The sequence below is a fragment of the Pleurodeles waltl genome, chromosome 7 (assembly GCF_031143425.1).
Source record: "Pleurodeles waltl isolate 20211129_DDA chromosome 7, aPleWal1.hap1.20221129, whole genome shotgun sequence".
NCBI classification, from domain to species: domain Eukaryota; kingdom Metazoa; phylum Chordata; class Amphibia; order Caudata; family Salamandridae; genus Pleurodeles; species Pleurodeles waltl.
Genome location: NC_090446.1, coordinates 872,765,112 through 872,785,223, shown reverse-complemented (window position 1 = coordinate 872,785,223; position 20,112 = coordinate 872,765,112). Strand labels below are relative to the sequence as shown.

Genomic DNA, 20,112 nt, shown 5'->3' with positions numbered 1-20,112 from the left:
AAGTGATTTTATAACTAACATGTCATCGTGATCACAAAATGTTCCCACGCAGGAATGGCAAGTCTAGACTCCTACCACGTCTATCGGCAATGTACCAGACTGTATCCTTGACTAAAGCACAGAGTGAATATGTTATGAAGAACTCCAGTGCTGAAGTAGGCAAAACAGTGTGATATGAATAAAAAACAACACCGTAGAACTGGCTATTCTGTAAAATAACAGTACGAAGCCTAATAGAAAGCATTTAGAGCAAAGTGCACAGAGGCTCTAAGCTGTTAGCAAATGAATAAAATATATTTAGGGCAAAGTGCACAGAGGCCTAAGGCCTGAAGCTAATGCGCAAAATATACGTAAAACTGACCACACTACACTGTCTCCTATCTCACCTCGAAAAGCGTGGTTCTGCACAGCTTCAGATCGTAGTCACCACAGGTTACCCAAAGGACTGGTCCAAGCACTGCAGTAATCAATTATCAGTTAAGAGTGGTTTGACAGGAACCGATATTGATACTGCACTGTTTCTATCCTTGCTATATTCCCAGTTACTAGAAAATGGTCCATGCAACTATAGGTATCATGTGTCATGGAGTGACATGAGCATTTCCATTAGATGGTTGTAATTTATGCCATATGTCTACAGAGTTCAAATGACCCATTAGTTCCGTTATGCTGTGTCTTATGGATGGCTTTGCATGTGCCTTGGAAACGTGTCTATTCAGATCCCCGTCGGAGGCACAGCTGAAATAACCAGCCCATATAATCAGTATAGTCACATATGGTGTAACAGATTCCATGACTTCCCTTCCAAAAAAACTACCCTCATCTTCACGCACAAATCCCCAATACATTAAAGTCCACACCTGGAACAATCTTAGTTTCAGCCATATTTAATTGCTTTTTCCCAAGAGATCTCACTGTTGAGACCCAATATGTGAGTTTGAGGGTGAAGATCCAACACACTTTTCTCAGTTCTCTCACATTTGTTGTGTCGTTACTTTTATTGGCTACAGTCTATTCAAAGATAAGCCACTGTATGTTTTCTGATTGGTTTCCAATTTCAGTGTAGTGTTTAACCATGGTGGCAGCTAGTTTCTGAGCCCTACTTGCAGATCTGTGCTCAGTAAGGCAGGTTTAAATAAAGTTTCCTGTGGTCGTAAGTGTGGACCTCACTATTTCATTTTTCAGGTTTCCATCTAATGGCTGCTCTGTGTTCAGTAAGGCGAGTATGAATACAGTTTCCTGTGGTCATAAGTCTGGACCTCGCAATTTTATCTTTCAGGTTTCTATTGTGATGATGGGCAAACATAGGTTAGGGGTCCTTGTGTTGCTAACTAGATGACTATTCAGAATGTGCCAAATGAAATTGATGACTTGTCTTACTTTTTCATTGAACACTGAATGTCTAGTAACAAGCACTAGTTTGGAATCACTTTTCTCTTGTGTGCACCACAGCAAATGATCTCTGTCATAAAAACTTGCTTTCTTGTATGATTCCCTTTGTGAGCCTTCTAGGGTATCCTTGTATGCAAAACGTTTCCCTCATATTTGCAGCTTCTCATCAAAGGCGCTGACTTCTCCCATGAAACTTAAAAGTGTGTAGCCATTAAAAGGAAATGTTAAACTGATGCAACCACCAAAGTAATGCGATGAATGGATGTAACCAAGAAGCATTTGTCTCTTGCAGTTACTACACACAAATTACTGTGAATGTGAAAATAAGAAAGTAGATATAATTGTTGCAATATTTATGTTAGGTTTATGATCAATGAAACCTCAAAGAAAGTAATCATATACTGTGGAAAAACTAGGCTGTAGTGGTATGGATGCATCATAGTGACCCTTGCAATAAGGGGCCAAATGTAGCAATTTCCGAATCGCAAATTTGGATGCAGAACGGTGTCATAGACACCGTCTGCGAATCGCTATGGGGTTGCAAAGACCCACCTCGTTAATATTAATGAGGTGGGTCGCATTTTGCCACCCCATAGCGATTCCCTGCACTCGCAGGGATGGTGGCCTGCTGGAGACAGCAGACCTCCATGTCTGAGACTGCTTTTTAAATAAAGCAGTTTTTTTTTTGTATTGCAGCCCGTTTTCCTTAAAGGAAAACGAGTTGCAATACACACTAGCATTTGCAATGCAACGGGTCTTGCGTTTGCTCATGTTAGAGCTGATCATGTTGTAAACTCCTAACCCGACTTTTCATCTATCGGCAAAAGTGCTTTTATGTACGTAACCCGAAAAAGTGAAATTAACTGTGTAAAGCGCTCGACTTCTGCCAAGCTAAATCGCGCTAGGAAAATAGAGAACAATTAGTCCACGATCTGACAGAAAACAGCGAGCCTCGCATGTTTTCTGTACTTGGTCGCTGCGCTCGAGGAGGGCTAGCCACCGGAGTAGGCATGACGTATGCATGCTTTCGACTAATGAAAGCAAGCAGATTTTAATAGGCAAGCCCACGAACCAATGAAAAACACTGACGTGACGTTGACAGGGCTCCGAGCCCTTTTCTAATGCCTAAGGCGTCTCGCTGAGATACACATGCACGAGCGCATGCAACGCAGGCTCAACCCTAAAAAACTAACGAAATCAATTTGGTTTCGTTTTTTCAGAGTAGGCAGTGGTCCAAAAACATTTTTGGCAACATTCACAAAGGGGAAGGGGTCCCATGGGGACCCCTTCCCTTTTGCGAATGGGTTACCACCAGTGTGACACTGGTGGTAACTGTGAATTGACACCCCTTCCTATTTGTGAGTCGCATTCACATTTTGCGAGTCGGTACCAACTCGCAAAATGTGAATGAGTATCGCGATGCACCATGCAAAATGCTACCTACATCTGGCCCATAGAGTCTTCATCTGTTTTTAGATATGTGAGTGTGGGAATGATTGGAAGAGAGAATATCTATGTGAAATGGCTGCCAGGGGATGTGCTAGTGGGTTTTTATAATGAGTTATTTCTGTTATTCATGCAGCCGGCAGTTGATGAATTTATGTTTTTTTTTTTTATTGTGACATGAGTTATAGCAATCGATCAATCCAATCATGGTATATGCAAATGAAGCACATTTTTTTAATGAAGCAGAAAAGTGAAGAAAGAGTTCCTCTGAGAATTATATACTTTGATGACTTTAATGTATTAATGATAGTGGGGAATACCCGGTTGTATTCTTTAGCTCATTCCCAAAGAAACTGCCATCATCGACATGTGGGGCATATATATATATATATATATAAATATATATATATATATAAATAAAGCAGATTTCCCCTCCGCTCAAAAGAGTGTACACCAAGAGATATTTACCCATCACATCCGGCTTAGGGTAAGGCTGTACGGACTCCCAAAGTCAGCCAAATCAATACTGCTTTTGTTTATTAAAAATAAGTGGAGGCCTACATCTGGATTTTCAGCAGATCTTGTCTACCTCCACGTTAACGAAATGCGCTGCCTGTAGAAATTCTACTCTCACAGTCTGTCTCCCACGATATCACAGTACCCTACATCCCTAATTAGTAACATTCAGTCCATTTACATGTCATTTTGCAGGGTTAAAGCGTTGATTTACTTTGGCCTTCTGGTTTTAAGATGTCTCAGGGAAAGAGGAGGGGCCAGCAACCACCGCCAATCATTCAATGCAACATCCTCATTGTATAAAATAATAATCATTGGATAGGTTCCACACTTATTTTGTTTGTGTACATAGTCACCTAACTGTCTCGATATGTAACAGTTTAGAAATTCCTCCACTACTCAGGCAAACACTTAACTGGATAAATGTCTGTTAGCCCACCTCGTTCAACCCTGAAGTGTATTTTTATAACAGCAAAGGTAAAAGTGAACTGAATCTAAACATGAAAAGAACAAAAACGATGTTCAAAGTTGCTAGATCAGGTGATTACTAACAGTTTATACCCTACTACCATGTTTAATATATTGGAGGTCTCAGCCCACAGAGGGTTGTCCACCAATATAACTTGGGTGTAGGCCGATACCTACTTGATGAGAGGATCTCCCCAAAAGCCTTAAGCTACCATAGGCAAGCTGGACTAGCCACTAAATGGGATGACCTGTGTGGACAGGCACAAAAGTGCCAACTCCCATCAGGCCTCAGTTTGACTTAAGGAATACTAAGAGTGTGATTACGATCTTGGCAGATGGAAAACTCTGTCACAAACATGATGGGTATTCCATCCGTCGTATTGCAAGTTCCATAGGCTATAATGGAATTGTAATACAGCGGATGGAATAACCCCCCCTCTGAGATCGTAATCAGGCCCTAAGTCTCTATATGAAAAAAATAAAAAGAGGGAAGGAGCTAAAATCATGACTGCAGTTGACAAGCAGCCTATGCAGGGATGAGGGACCAGTTTAACCTATACTGTTATATCAAACATTACATAACATTGAAATTGAAAACCACAATCGGTTCCAGATAGCCAACTTCAACTGTCCATCTGGTTATTCTCTTGTAACAATGATGGCTCACTCAGTGCTGCCCATGACACAGTCGTCAAATCTGTTTTGGGTCTATCTGAAGGTATACTCTAAGTTTCATGGTCTGCTGGCACAGCTGTAAAGGTGCCATCCTCCTGTACAATGGCCCTTGATTGTCAGAAGGGGCCATCCTCTCCTGTGTCCCACATAGCTGTTTGTTAGTTCATTTTCTCAGTCTGAGAAGCCCCATCCAGTTATTAGTGTCAATTCCTCTGTGCCCTCAGTTTCCCAACTCGAAGCACTTCCACACATCAGTTGGGTTCATAAACAAGTGTGACATTCCATAATGTATCACACTCTGTTTGACAGGGAATGGTTACATCTGTTGTACCCCCAGTGCTCTGAGCTTTTTGTTTACAGTGTTAAAGGATTGATGGAGTCTTTGCACTTGTATGCAATCTGGGGGATGTAACTCACATCATCATCAGACTTATGGTACCCTGCTTTGCATGTATTTTGCTAATTAATGTCCATGTCTTTTTAGTTTATAATCTGTCCTATAACTGCTTTGGGGAAGTGCCCGAGGGAGGAAAGGGTGCCAGTGATTTGTGGGCTCATTCCACAACAAGAAATCTGGATAACGCTTTTGGTCATAAGGATGCATTATTCCAAGGCTCTATGAAATGTTCAAGTATAATATCCTCCACTCATTCTGGGAATCCAATAAATTAGATGTTTTTCATGCAGGATCTCCCCTCATCGTCCTACAGTCTATTGCCCAGATGATGAGTGAACACTGGCAGAGAGCACACAGTTATATTCAGATCAGACATTTCAGTTTGTAGGACAGTCTCTATCAGTCATTGATTTTGTGTAAGTCAACACAAAGTAGTTTACTTCCATAGATGCTGGATTGATTTTGTTCTCAAGCATGAGTCTTGACCTTTCAGTGGCTGCTAAGATTGGAGCTCCGATTGCATCAGAGACCATCTGTGGTGGAGCCCCCACTCTATTTTGCCCAAAGCATGTTTGTTCTGTATCTCTCCAGTAAAGTGATCCATTTCAATCTATTGTGAGGATCACAGTACCCTGCCCATCTCAGATCCTCAGAGCCTGCCTCAACACTTGCTCTTCAGGCTCAATAACACGCTCGCTCTAATCTGAGATTAGGAATAGCTAGTGTTGACAGTCTCAGTTTCAGTCCTCCCTCAGCATTCATAAGTCTTTTCCCAGAGTAACAGGCTCTGTAAGATACAACTCTTTAGTGGGGCAACAGTTCAGTCCCAGCATGCACATTCTCTTAGTCCCCAATTCTATTTTGGGGCATCGATCACCATCCAAGGGAAGAACACCCACTGCAGAGACATTTTCTTGAAGTAGGTGCCTTGATGTGACTTCAAATAGCCAGGTCACACCTCAAAAATGACTTGAACAGTACTGGAAGGCCCATCCTTCTAGTTCCCTGGGACAATCAACCCACAGAGAAAAGGCTGAGACCCAGCCTCCCCACCAGATAGCAGGACTGAATAGGGCAGGGGAGGGCCAACTGGGGGCAGAAAGAATGTATAGAGCAAAATGCCACCCCCTGACTGAAACTCCATGGGTCGGTGCTGGCAAGTAGACGCAACCTCTCCAGGCATTGGGTCTCCACAGCTTTCCCCAGGGCTGCAGTGTCGGCATCAGAATGGAGGATCACTCCAATGAGTGCTGTGCTCAAGCTGGCTCCAGCAGGGTGAGCCGCAGAATGGGAGAAGCACTCCTGGTAAGAGAAGAACGAATCGTCAGCCTCCCTTGCCAACCACCATAAAATTCAGATGGAGCCCACCAGCCCCTCTATGGTCTCCTCCTCTCCTTTGAGTGCAATGAAACCAAAATGACAGGATCAGCAATGCCACCAACCTGCCAGGTAAGATGCTGTTTGGTAGCCTGAGCAGTCTTCGAGAGACCCCCTTAAACTATCACAGCCGCCCAGGTACTGATGCTGCATTGCCAATCAAGGCATTGATTATTACTCAAGAGGACCAGAGCAGGCCAAAAATAGAATAGTGTAGTGCAGCACTTTATCTGCAACGTGATGATGGCTTATTTTGTTCATTTAGAGACCTTTATTTCCAGGATGTTGAAGGATTTTGTTGAGGTTGAGCAGAGCTGTTCAGCACGTACTGTCTGCCATTTGGTAGACCCCCCCCCCACAACACTATGGCAATAGATACTGAATTGAGGCAACAGTTTGCCAAGGACTACATGGGTTTATAAAGTGCACAGCAGAGATAAGTTTTAATTCTTTGAGTGAATTAAGTGTACCTAACTAGAACAGAAGGAATATTCCACTGCAGGCACCGGGCATCAGTCAAATGAGCAAGCTCTCCAACGAGCTCGACAAGCAATCCAGCCTACAAGAATTCACAGATCAACTCAAGACTCTCCAATGTCATCTACCTAGCTTGGAGTTTAAGTCATTAGTTGAGGAAAAACAATTACGGAAATCAAACCCGGCATCTCAACGTCACAAGTTATTTTATTTCATGTGTCACGGTTCACTTATGAGACAAAATTAAAAGGCTTTGCCAGGAGACTAATTCTCCTAAATCTCTTTCTACATAACCTGGATATTAACTGTATATCTTAAGAGCGAGCAGTAGGCCTCACACACAGAGGTTGCACAGCAATGTAATATAAACCATGAAACAAATAACATCCTTCAAAATGAGGTTTACAAGGCACGCATAGGGCAGACATTAAGAAGGGGGCATCAGGTACAGAGTTCCGTGGACTACCCAAGACAATAAGCAGCTGTCATTCTTCATATTGTGAATAGTGGAATGAGGAAACTTAAATAACACATTCATTGGGGTCACCCTCCGACTGGGAAATGTCCCAATCCCACCGACCCATCCCATATAGTAAACAGTGAGCATTTTGCCTCTTGGTCACAAGCCTGGGGACCACTAACCCAGACTGAGAGGTGGGTGGAAACAGTGCTCATCATCTCCACTGTTACTAGTCCTACGCTGCCCTCACCAAAGCAGTGTAGCTCTGACCCGTGGTAGGTCAGTGATTGCATGGTGCCACATGCGACCACCAGTCGTTGTCCAGTTACAGCATTGTGGCAGATATGACTGACAGCCCTGACCCACCAGTGGTGCTCTGCCAATAGTGATCCCGCCTCCTCTGCCATCTCTAGCGCTGGACCTGTAATGAGGTTGGTTCCTTTTCAATCACTGAAGTTTTTATCAACTGAGAGCCCTAATTCGCTTGTTTTCAGGACCGCCACACTTCGACATCATTGTTTAGTTATTGTGAAATGAAACAAATAAACACAGACATCTAATTATGGGACTGGAGGAATTATTATGAAACCCACAGGCTTAAATATATGTTGTGGTTGCCTCTTACCTCATCTAGGGAGCTAAAATGAGGCGTTTCGTGCATCCGATCACTGCCTGTCTGTCTCTCAAGGCTCAGTCCCTGGCGTTATGTTTGTCACTTTAAATTCCTCTTCTGGGCTCTCTTTCTCCACCCCAGCTCTGTTTCTCTTTCCCGCTATTGCTCGTCTCTCACACACTCTGGACTCTTTCTCTAGCGCTGAAATACGTCTCTCCCCCTCTGTATCCTTGCCTCTCTCACCCGTGCCCACTCCCCACCTCTGTCACTGTGTTTGTCTCTCCCCATCCGCCCTTTGCTTAGGTCTCCCTTGAAGGGAATTATCCCGCGCAGTATTTATCTTGTCTGTTTGTCCTCAACAATTCCTGGAGGCTGTGGTGAGAGCCGACCCATGTCCTCTCTCTGAACCTCTGTCTCTTTCCTGGCGTACCCTCTCTGTGTGAAGGTCTGTCTAGCGCCTTCACCTCGCTGTGCTGTGCACTGTCCTGTTATGCCGCCTTCATTGCATCGCTTGTCCCCCTTTCCGCTCCAACATCTAACGGGTCGGACATTATCTCGGTTCATCGGACCCGTCAGTGTATGTATTTGGGGCCGGCGGCTTGCAAATGTGTTTATGATCTGCTTTTTGGTGTGTTATTTACATGGCGTATACGTGTGTGTTACCTAGACGTATTATCTATGCCTGTATCAAACTGTTTTTATGCCCGCATGAGGTTAATTGGATATAATGTGTGCGTGTGTTATATCGATGCGTGTATGCTATATTGAATTGTGACTGTCACTTAAGTTTATATACGACTTATGTGTCATTTGTGTATCTAATGTTTGTGTTGGCAATGTGTGTACTTATGCGTGGTCATGACGTGTGTGAGTAGATTCTTCGTGTGCTTTTGTGTGCGCGTATTTGTGTTACTTTTATGTGTGTGCGTATGTAGGTGTACCTGTGTATGTGTATGTCTGGGTGCGTGTCATTGTGCCTTTTTGTCAAGTGCGGTGCATATAGTCAATCCAATCGACTGCTTTCTCTTCATGCGTCTTCAGTGGTTTCTACGTTCACCCTTGGACGCCCCCCCCACACTCCCACCACCACCCGTGCCCCATCTTTTGCCCACATCCCTATCCTTGTACCTGCTCCCCTCTTCCCATTCTATTCAGCCCACTCTTCCCCCTTGCCTGTGTCTAGCTCCATAACACACTGCAGGCACGCTTACTGCCATCCTTCCCTTGAGGGCAGCTCACCCCTCCCTCTCACAGACAGCACGTACCTTTCAGAAAATACTGTCATGAGAGAAGCACACCAACTGCAGGACATAAAACTCCCAAAAAGGCATCCTAACCTGTGTCCGAGCGCTCCAGGCTGCGCCATTAAACGCGCCTCTGCTCGCCGACAGGCCGCAGCTGCAGGAGACTCCGCCAGCTCTGCAGTTTTAACATTTTCCTCCCTGTGTCATCCAATGATGTAAAGCCCTGGGGTGTCTGTGCCAGGGCGGGAATCTGCGCTCCCGGGGGCTTAGCAGGGTGCTGCTGATGGCCAAACGCTCTTCTGCTGTGACCTTGGCTGCTGCTGTGCTTCGTGCGACGCCCGCCACCACTGTCCCAGCAATCCCAGTTGCTTTAACTGTGCTCTCCGTCTGCCTCTCCTCCCCTACTGGGCCCCCCTCCTTGCTCTACCTTCTCTCTCTCTCCACTCCTGCCTTTTTGGGCTGCAAACCGTCCCTAGCGATGACACTTCTCATTCCTATTCAGTACGTGCAGTGCTATGCTTCGGGCAGCATCGTCTTCCCCAGCTCTCCCACCCGAGTTCTGCCCTGATGTCTGCAGTGTACAAGTTTATCGATTCTCACCTGATTCTTGCAGCATCAGCTCTCACCTGGCACGCACAGCATCCTCCTCTCGCCTAACTCCCGCAGCATTCTGTGGTCCCCACGCTCTCACATGATTGCAGCAGCATCCTAGTCCTTCATCTCTCGCTCGGCTCCAGGAACAGTAGCGTCTTTGCTGCTAGGTACCCATGCCTGAAGGTTGCACCTTGTCGCGTATGACTCGTTCTACCGATGCTGGTTTCTCCTTTGCCCTCAGTTGCTTGAAGTTCTGATTTTCCCTTTAGAAATGCATTATTGCAAGTAACATAACATAAAGAAAACAAGCGCCAACAAAGCGAATGAATACCTTTGGCTTTTGTACTATGAATACTTTTGGTGTTGGGCTAGCAATGCTCCAGTTTGAGCCCAAAAACACTTGCATTCTGATTGAAGATTCGGGGTAAATTTTAATCCCTTTGCAAACTCATATTTGCGCTGAAATCGGAAGTCACAGATTTGCGGTAAACAATACTAAATGTTCAAACCTGCGGAAATTTACTGAGCGAAAAACCTACAGTAAATTCAATACGGTGCAGAATATGCAGAGAATGCCTCATTTTCTATAGTATAAATTAAAATTGGACGAATTTCCTCTGCCTGGTAAGTACCTCACCCACAGTGTTGGTATTTACCTCGTGTGATAAATACGTCACCTTGTAATCAGGGCCTTGATAGCAATCATCATGTTCTCCTGAAAGTGGCTATAAATCGCTTAACGATAGGGGTGTCCCAAGACACTAAAATTATCTTCCAACTCAAAATGTGCATTACTCATGGATTTAGGGCTCATTTAAGGTAGTGCCTCTCCAGTATAGTATTATGTGATATTACTGTGCAATTATAATGCTTTCTAAACTAGGGGCATATTTATACTTTTTGGTGCAAAACTGCACTAAAGCAGGTTTTGCACCAAAAGGTTTAGAACCGGCTTGCACCATTTCTGTGCACCAGCCGGGCACCATATTTATGGAATGGTGCAAGCCGGCGCAAAGGGAAGGCTAGCGTAAAAAAATGACGTTAGCCGCGTGGGGATGGCGGTATGGGAGAAAGGGGTTTTACACCAAAAAAATGATGTTAGGCAGATTAGAGTAAAAAAAAAAAGACTCTAACCAGCCTAGAGTCATTTTCTGACGCAAGACTATCCATACCACATGACTCTTGTCTTAGAAAAGACAGAAGTCATACCCACCATCCCAATGGCCAGCACAGGGCACCAGGGTCACTGCTCCCAGTGCCATGTAGGGGGGTCCCATTTCAGGGCCCCCAATGGCACTTAAAAAAAAATACTTACCTGAACTTTCCTATACTTACCTGGGATGGGGATCCCCCATCCTCCCCTGTCCCTATGGTGGGGGGAAGGGTGTCCCTGGGGCCTAGGGAGGGCACCTGTAGGCTTATCCCATGGTGTTCCACCATGGAAATAGGCCCACAGGTCCCCTAATGCCTGCCCTGACCCAGGCGTTAAATAATGGTGCAAAGAAAGTTTGCACCATCCTCCTCTGATGGGGATGGAGCATGGACCAAATACTGACTAATTGCATGATCAGTGTCCTTCAGCTGCTCATGCTCAAATTCAGGAACTTTCTTTTTGCTTCCTCCATTGTTATTGCTTCCTGTTGTCATTGCTTGCCAGTTACTGCTTGTACCCCCTCTCCTCTTACTATTTTTGTTTGCCCCCTTCCTTCCTCCCGTCGTTCTTACACTCTGTATATACAGGCTGACGTCTCCTGGTTCAGACAGGAGAAATTGTTGAATATATTGCCTATTAATACATGGGATTCTGTAGTCCCTGTATAAACTGCAGTCACTAAATTCTTTATAATTGGCGATTCGTGGTGTACCAAGTCGCCGATTATAGAGAAAAGACATCAGAACTCAACTATTATAAGGTTATTACAGTTAAGTTCTGACGTCTTAATGCCTGCTGCCAGAGTCAGTAGCCGAGGTGAAAGGCAGGTCAGGTCACAGAGCATAATTATAGCAGCTGCCTAAAGCAACAAACACACATTGCTTTTCATTCTTCTGCTTTATTTAAATAGCTTAAAATGACAAGCAGAGACAATGGCTCTCATTACGACCCTGGCGGTGAGTGATAAAGTGGTGGTAATACCGCCAACAGGCTGCCAGTAAGTACTGCCAAATTATGACCATGGCGGTGAGAACTCCCATAGACAGCCAATGTACCACACCAACCGCCACGGCAAAAACAACAGTCACCACGGCGGTAGTTGTATTGTATTGTAATCGTATTTATATAGCGCTTACTACCCCTGACGAGGCGTCAAAGCGCTTTTCGATGAGTAGCACGCTACTCTGGAACCCAACAAGAATTAGTGATGGATTAGTATAGTTTAATAATGAGTACAGTTTTAGTATTATTATGAGTTAATTTGAGCTGCGGATATGAGAGTTTGTTAGTTAGATTGACTGGAGTAATGGAGGAGTGGAGGAGGAAAGAAATCCAGAAGTGTTAATTGGGAGTATATCCTTCATTTACTCAACCCAAAGGCTTGGGATGAATAAAGGGGGGTGGAGGGGGAAGAGTATGTGGAAGGGTTAGGGAGAGCATAGTAGCAGGGTGAGATGAATGCAGGAGAATTTAGTAGGGTTGTGTGGGAGGTCACAGAGGTAGAGTGAGGTTTGGTGAGTTAGATGTGGAGGTGGAGGGAAGAGCTTAGGCAGAGATATTTATGAGATGAAAGTGGTAGAAGTGGTGAGTCAGAGTGAGAATGGAGGATAGTTTGATAGAGACATGATATAAGAGTGATGAGTAGATAAGTGTGATAAGATGAGAGCAGGAATTCATAGATATCTAGTATAACAACCCAAAAACCAGGAGCCATGCAATGATCCACGAACATGCCAAGCACAGAAACAACATATACACATACATACACATTTATATATATATATACATATACACACACACACACACTCATGAATACACACACATATGCACATACAATACATAATTAGAATCATGGGTAAAAATACTTAGTCAGACAGGTTTAAAGAGTGTGTGTGTATTTTATTGTTATGACAGTAGCAATACATATTTTCCAAAGAAACTATAAATAAATAGAAATATACAAATAATCTGAAAAAATATTTATCCACATAGACATATGCAGTTCATAGTTGTTCGAAAAAGGTGGTTATGAAGGAAAGAGCCAACTCTTGAGTAGTTTTCTGAAGACAAGAAAGTTATCTGTGGCTCTTATAGTTGGGGGTAATGAATTCCATAGTTTGGCTGCCTGGATGGAGAAGGATGTACCACCTATAGTCTTTTTCTTGTATGGTGGTGTTCTAAGGCGGGGTGCCAGTCTTGAGCGGAGGGTTCTTTGTTGGATGTATTTGGTAATTTTCTTTCTGATAAAAAGCGGTCCTGTTCCATGTATAGCTTTGTGGGTGATACAAAGCAGCTTGAAAGTGCATCGTCTGGCAACGGGTAACCAGTGTAGTGCTCTCAAGGCAGGGGAGATGTGGGCTTGCGGCTTTATATGTAGTAGTAGCCTGGCTGCGGAATTCTGGATACGTTGTCGTTTTTTCATAACAGATAGAGATGATCCATGGTAGAGGCTATTGGCATAATCCAGTTTGGATAGTACAAGCGAGATAGTAGCTTGCACCTTGTGTGGAAATCCGAGGTGGGGGAAGATGCGTTGTAAAGTCTTTAAGGTGATGAAGCTTGTGCGTGCTAATTTGTCTACTTGGGCATTCATAGTTAGCTTGGAATCCATGGTGATTCCTAGGTTTTTCACTTCCTTGGATAATTGAGGAGGTGGTCCGAGATCGTCAGGCCAGACGCACAGAGGGTCATAATGTTTCCAGTCACCACATATGAGTATTTCTGTTTTGGAGGTATTTAGTTTGAGATGGCTCCAGGTCATCCACTGATCAACGGCTCTGAGGCAACTGAAGATTTGTGAGTTTTCAATGTTTTTGGGGGTCTTCTAATTTAAGTAGTATTTGTGTGTCATCTGCATAGATGTAGCATGTGAGATGGAAATCATTGATCAGTTCTGGTAAAGATATCATGTAGATGTTGAAAAGCAAAGGTGAGATGATTGACCCTTGGGGGATCCCTGCTTTTGTGAGGTAGGGTTCGGACGAGAAGGGGGGCGAGTGGATGATATTCGCTCTTTTTTGGAGATAGGAAGTAATCCAGTTGAGAGCAATCCCTTGTATGCCGGCTTCGTGGAGTCTTTGAGTTAGGGTGTCATGGTCAACCGTATCAAAGGCAGCTGAGAGGTCCAAGAGAAGTAGTGCAGCAACTCCATTTCGGTCGACTGTGTTTTTAAGATCGTCCCAGATGACCATGAGTGCCGATTCAGTGCTTCTTCCTGGGCGGAATCCAGTTTGGAAGTCTGAAAGTATAGAATTGTCTTCAATGAATTGTGACATCTGGGCGAATGCTGCTCTTTCTATCAATTTGCCCAGGAAAGGTCCATTTGTGATTTGTCTGTAGTTGTTGGGGTCTTGCGGGTCTAGGTTTGTTTTCTTTAATAATGGTCGTATGTATGTCTTTTTCAGGTCTGCAGGAAAAGTTCCTGAAGTTAAAGAGTTGTTGATGATTCTTCTTACAGGTGGGGCAGCAGAAGCAGATAGCAGGATGTTCTTGAAGATTTGTGGTGGGCAAGGGTCAGAAGGGAAACCAGAAGGTCTGCTTGCTTTGACCAAATCCATAAATTCATCCTGGGATATTTGTTTGAAGGACTGTAGAGGTTGGGATGGTTTATTCTTAGAGGGTATTTTAGTAAAGGGGTTGGTGCTGATGGTTTTCTTCTGTTTTAAATAGGTGTCTGCCTTGGTTGTGTAGTGAGTTTCCAATTTGTTTGTGAAATCTTGAGTGGTGGGATGACTTCCTTCCATGCATGTAGGTTTTCGAAATTCATTGAGAATTTTGTAAAATTCCTTGGTTGTCGATTGAGCATTTTGAATTCTGTCTGAGTAGTATCTTTTTTGAGCTTTTTTGATTGATGATTTGTATATTCTGTTAAGTTTGTGCAGCTGCAGTTTGTCTTGACTGTTGTTTGTTTTGAGCCAGGTCCGCTGCAACTTTCTGATTTGTTGCTTTATCTTTTTAAGTTCTGTGTTTCCCCAAGGTGTTGGTTTTCTTTTGTCGTGTTTAGTTTTTCTGAGTGGTATTAGGACATCAAAAGCTTCCTGTAGCCACTCATAAAGTTTTGGTACAGAATTAATAGTATCTAGATCTGTGTTTGCTGTTAGTTGTGTTTCTAAGTGATCCAAATTGAGTTTGCTCCATGGTCGATAGGTATATGTATGTAAGTAGTTGTGGGGTGCGTTGATTTGTGGAGTTGTATGTCGGAAAGTTATCATATGGTGGTCTGACCAGGTGGTTGGTGTGATGCTATGAATAGTAACGAGTTCAGGCTTAGCAAAAATGACATCTAGGATGTGACCAGCGATGTGTGTGGGATTGTGTACAATCTGATGTAGGTTCAATGCGAATAGGCCAGTGGTGATAGCTTTCGGATGGGGCATATTGGGTTTGTCAAACCAAATGTTTAGATCCCCAAGAATGCATAGATTGGAGTATAGTGTAATAAGGTTTGAGACTGTGTCAAGAAAAGCATCAGGGAAAGTGGAGTTGTTAGGTGGAGGTCTGTAAAGGAGGAGAAAGTTACAGGAGGAAGTTGGAGTAGGGTGGCATCTGGTAAGGAGGGCTTCACAACCTTGTGTGGAGATGTTGTCTGTTTTACTGAGGTTTATTGCTTGTTTGAATATAATAGCTAGTCCACCTGCTCTCTTGCCTATACGGTTTTGTGTGATGGTTTGATAGCCCGGAGGAACGGCTTCGTGCAACACTGGTGCCATGTCATCTACCAACCAGGATTCCGTAATGAATAGTAAGTCAGGTTGTGTGTCTGTGAGCAGGTGGTAGATGTGGTGCTTGTTTTTTGAGAGTGATCGAGCATTTATGAGCTGGCAGTTTAGATAAGGTTTGTTAGTGGTAGTGTTGTTTTGTTTAGTAGAAGTGTAAGTAGTGTAATGTGAGCTTGAAGCAGGAGTGTTGCTAGTTGTGATAACTGTTTGAGGCTCACAATAGTCTTGCTTTTCAATGTAGTGTTCCTCTTCCAGCAGGTTAAGGAGGCATTTTGTTGGGTCTGTGTGTGTCAACAGCCAGGGAGACAAAGTACCACCCACCATATTAAGACACTGCAAACTGCCACCTTTTCCAGGGTGGTACCAATGCCAACAAAAGTCTGGCAGAAACAGAGCTCAGAAGTGAAAGGACTCACCATTGGAGACACAGGGAGGAACCACGCTGCCATGGAACCCGAACTGCAAGTCTTTCTGATGATCTTCTACGTTATGCTCCACCTGGAATACCAACACCGTTGAAGACGATGATGGTGAGTACAGCTGCCTAGCACACAAGGAAGGGTGGGAGGAAAATGAGAGTGACACACACACACACACACAACACACACCATTCACACAAACACCATACACAGAACCAGCTGCATACATAAACCAATGACACATGACACACAGCATAATAAAACACGGACCATAATGTTGGAGTAACGACAATGTATTAGGATAGCAAAATCCACCACACAAACCAAATATATACAAATGTCCATAAAGGGCCAATGCCTAGTCCAAAGTTATGAGGGCACACAAGGCTTCAGGGCACAGTCCAAGGCCCAACCTGTTTCCTGATACAGCCAGAGAGAACACTACAGGGGCATAATTTTGCAAGTGGGAAGGCACCTGAGAGGGCAGGGGGGCAACTTAGCCAAATACGGGAACGTCCCCACTGGTTCTGGATGGGGCTCCATGCCCATTGCTTTGTCCTGGGAAGTGCAAGGCCACAGTCTCTGGAGTGGGTGATTTGCCCATTGGCTCTGGAGGGGGCAACCTGCCCATTTCTCTTTGCTGGGGAGTGCAAGGCCACAGTCTCTGGAGTGGGTGACTTGCCCTCTGGTTCTGGAGGAGGCAACATTCCCATTTCTCTTTGCTGGGGAGTGCAAGGCCACAGTCTTTGGAGTGGGTGACTTGCCCACTGTTTCTGGAGGGGCAACATGTCCATTGGTTTGTCCTGGGGAGTGCAAGGCCACAGTCTCTCAGGTGGGTGACTTTCCCACTGTTTCTGGAGGGGGCAACATGCCCATTTCTCTTTGTTGTTGAGTGCAAGGCCACAGTCTCTGGAGTGGGTGACTTGCCCACTGGTTCTGGGGGGGGGGGGCAACATGCCCATTTCTCTTTGCCGGAGAGTGCAAGGCCACAGTCTTTGGAGTGGGTGACTTTCCCACTGGTTCTGGAGGGGGCAAAATGCCCATTGGTTTGTCCTGGGGAGTGCAAGACCACAGTCTCCGGAGTGGGTGACTTTCCCACTGGTTCTGGGGGGGACAACATGCCCATTTCTCTTTGCTGGGGAGTGCAAGGCCACAGTCTCTCAGGTGGGTGACTTTCCCACTGGTCCTGGAGGGGACAGCCGGCACAGCTGCCTCTGGAGGGTGGCCTACATGGCGTCTGCTGGCAGTGACGTCTGCACTGTGGTGATGGTTGGAGGAGCCTCCTGGGCAGCCCCTGAACTGTCCGATATCTGCATTGAGGCATTGGTTGGAGGAGCCTACTGGGCAGCCCCTGCAGTCCCTGATGGCTGCATTGTGGTGGTGGTTGGAGGAGCCTCCTGTGCAGCCCCTGGACTCCCTGATGGCTGCACTTCCACAGCTGGCGGTGGGGGCCCGTGACAGCTGGTAGTGGTGGCAGTGTTAGCCTTACAGCATCTGCTGGCGTAGAGTGCCTCGTCTCCACCTGTCCATGGTTTGTGAATCCCTTACCCTTCCTGGCAGGGGTGGATGGGCTCTTCCCCTCTCTGCCTGGTAGTGCAGGCTCCTTCCCCTTCTTCACAGCTGGTGCAGGCTCCTTCCCCTTCTTCAGATCTGGTGCAGGTTCCTTCCCCTTCTTCACAGCTGGTGTAGGCTCCTTCCCCTTCTTCACAGCTGGTGCAGGGCCCCTTCCCCTTCTTCACAGCTGGTGAAGGGCTCTTCACACTCTTCCCTGGTGGTGCAGGACCCTTCCCCTTCTTCCCTGGTGGTGCTGGCTCCTTCCCCTTCTGTGTTGTAGGTCTGGTATCCTTACCACCATGAGTAGGTGGTGCTACCACTGTCCCTGTGGACTGTTTGGCTGAGGTGCTGGGCTGTGTCAATAGTACCGTGCCCATATGTGCAGGATGAGGGGGGAGGGGTAGGTCAATTTGAGAAAGGAAAAGCGTTTTAGGGACGTTGGGGCAGGAGGAGTGAGGAGTAATGGGAGTGGAGGATGAGGGAGTGGTTGTTGGAGGTGTATGTCTGCTGGATTTGGGTGCATGGGCTGAATGCTGATGAGAGGTGGATGGCTGTTGGGTGTCTGAGTGATTGCGTTTGTGTCCCTTGGGGGGGGCAGACACGATGGGAGAGGACACAGGGGACACGTGCATGGTTGTTGTGGAGGTGTCTGCCAGTGAGATGTTGCCAGTGAGGTGTGTGTTCTGCTTGGTGTGGTGATGCTGATAGTGGACGTAGATGTTGTGCATGCAGGTGTGAGTGTGGACGTGACTGGGAGGTAGGTGGATGAGGAGGTGGAGGGGAGACAGTGGGGGCAGTGGATGTTGTCGTGTCTGCAACTGTATGGTGTTTGTGTGAGTGCCCGTGAGATGAAGTGTGGTGCTTGTGTTTGCCTGTGTGCATGCCCGTCTGTATGTGTGCCTGGGATGGGTTGGATTTGAGGGGAGTGGGACTGGGAATTGGTAGTTGGACAGGGACAGTAGAAACAGGGTCAATGGCTGACTGCCTTACAGAGATGGATCTCAGGAGGTCAATAGCCTCCTCACTCAGGGCAGCAGGGCTCACTAGGGCAGGGTCTGAGGTGACTGGGGCGAAGGAGATGTCCACCCTCCTGGGTGAACGGGCATGGGCAACTCGCTGAGGGGCTACTGGGAGGGCGGTGCTGGTACGGGGTGGCGGCTGTACCTGCAGCTGGGGTGGTCACAGAGGTGTCCGCCATCACCAGGGAGCTCCCATCGGAGGAGGTATCAGAGTCTGTGTTGTCCCCTCAAGTATCTGCTGTGGTGCTCCCCTCGCCCTCCGTCCCATTGGTTCCCTCTGCGTCGTGGACTCTGCCTCCAGGGTCCTGTGGGATGCAGCTCCCTCTGTCGCCGGTGCCCATGCTCTTCTGCCAGATGATGCCAATGCACACAAGGCAAGATGACAAAACAAGAAAGGGGGGAGAGATACAAAGGATACACTGGGTCAATGACTGCACCGACACCGCAGTTGGCGTACACAGCACCCTCACACACAGGGAACAAGCCTATGCAATATGCATTGCACTACCAGTGATATGGCTAGTCACCAAGGCATGATGAGGAGCACACACCGCCAACTGCAGCATACCTGGGACCCACGATGCCCAGCCTGAAAGTGACTACTAACAAGCTAGGTTACCTTTATTTGCAATGCAACCATTTACCTTCAGAGGACCCACGCTGCAATGTCTGGCCTGGCCTTCGGGGGCACCCACTAACACACAACCACCACCCAGATACCACCCACCAGAAAAAATTTGTAATGATACCCACTGTACTCACCCCCTTGTGGCTGCTGTGATTCCCTCAAGCTCCCATCCAGCTCAGGGTACGCCACCACCAGTATGCGGGCCATCAGGGGGGTCAGGGTCCGAAGGGCACTCCTTCCTCATTGAGGAGGCCATCCCCAGCTGGGCCTCTGCGGTCTTCCGTGCCCAGTGTCTCAGGTCCTCCCACCATTTCCGACAGTGGGTGCTCCACTGGCCATAGACCCCCAGGGTCCCTTTTTTTTGATGGGCGCTGACCTGCAGAGCCAATAAAGACAGGAGAACACCATTAAACTAACAGTCCAGGCTGTCACACACATGGCCCACCATACCCGTTTACATCACCATTGGCACACATCTTGCCCAGCACACGACATGTACACCACCAACAGATAATCCCCCCTTACACAATGCCTTCACACACATCTCCATGCATCCATGCCACATCGTGCCCACAGTGTACTCACCTGTTGGTCTGGAGGCCTATACAGCAGTCCGCCAGTCGCTTCAACTCCTCTGAAGCGAGGGCTGGGGCCCTTTGCCCGGTCACACGGGCCATGGTAGGTTCCAGACACATGGCACAGCAGCACATGTAGTGTAGTTGTTCTCCTGTGGAAGGTCAGGAAACAAGTGAGGAATGATATAGAAAATGGTGGTCACGTCCACGGCGGTGTACACCGTCACCGCCATCGTACATACCCATTGGCCACTGTACTCCATAGGGCCCAATATTATCGAATGAGGAATTACACGGCGGTTCACGACTGCCTACCCCCACCACGCCCAACATCGGCGAAATTACATCACTTCCACCTGTCCCTCCACACAGGACAGGCGTCTCCAT

General features: G+C 46.4%; 1 protein-coding gene across 1 annotated transcript in view; it reads right to left on the bottom strand.

Moving 5' to 3' along the window:
• RELL2 (RELT like 2) overlaps positions 1–9,443 on the bottom strand; it is a 217,167-nt gene extending 207,724 nt beyond the window's left edge. The window contains exon 1 of the mRNA XM_069199480.1: positions 9,159–9,443. The gene's annotated coding sequence lies outside the window, so the exon portion shown is untranslated. The remainder of the gene's footprint in view (positions 1–9,158) is intronic.
• Positions 9,444–20,112: the final 10,669 nt, after the last annotated feature.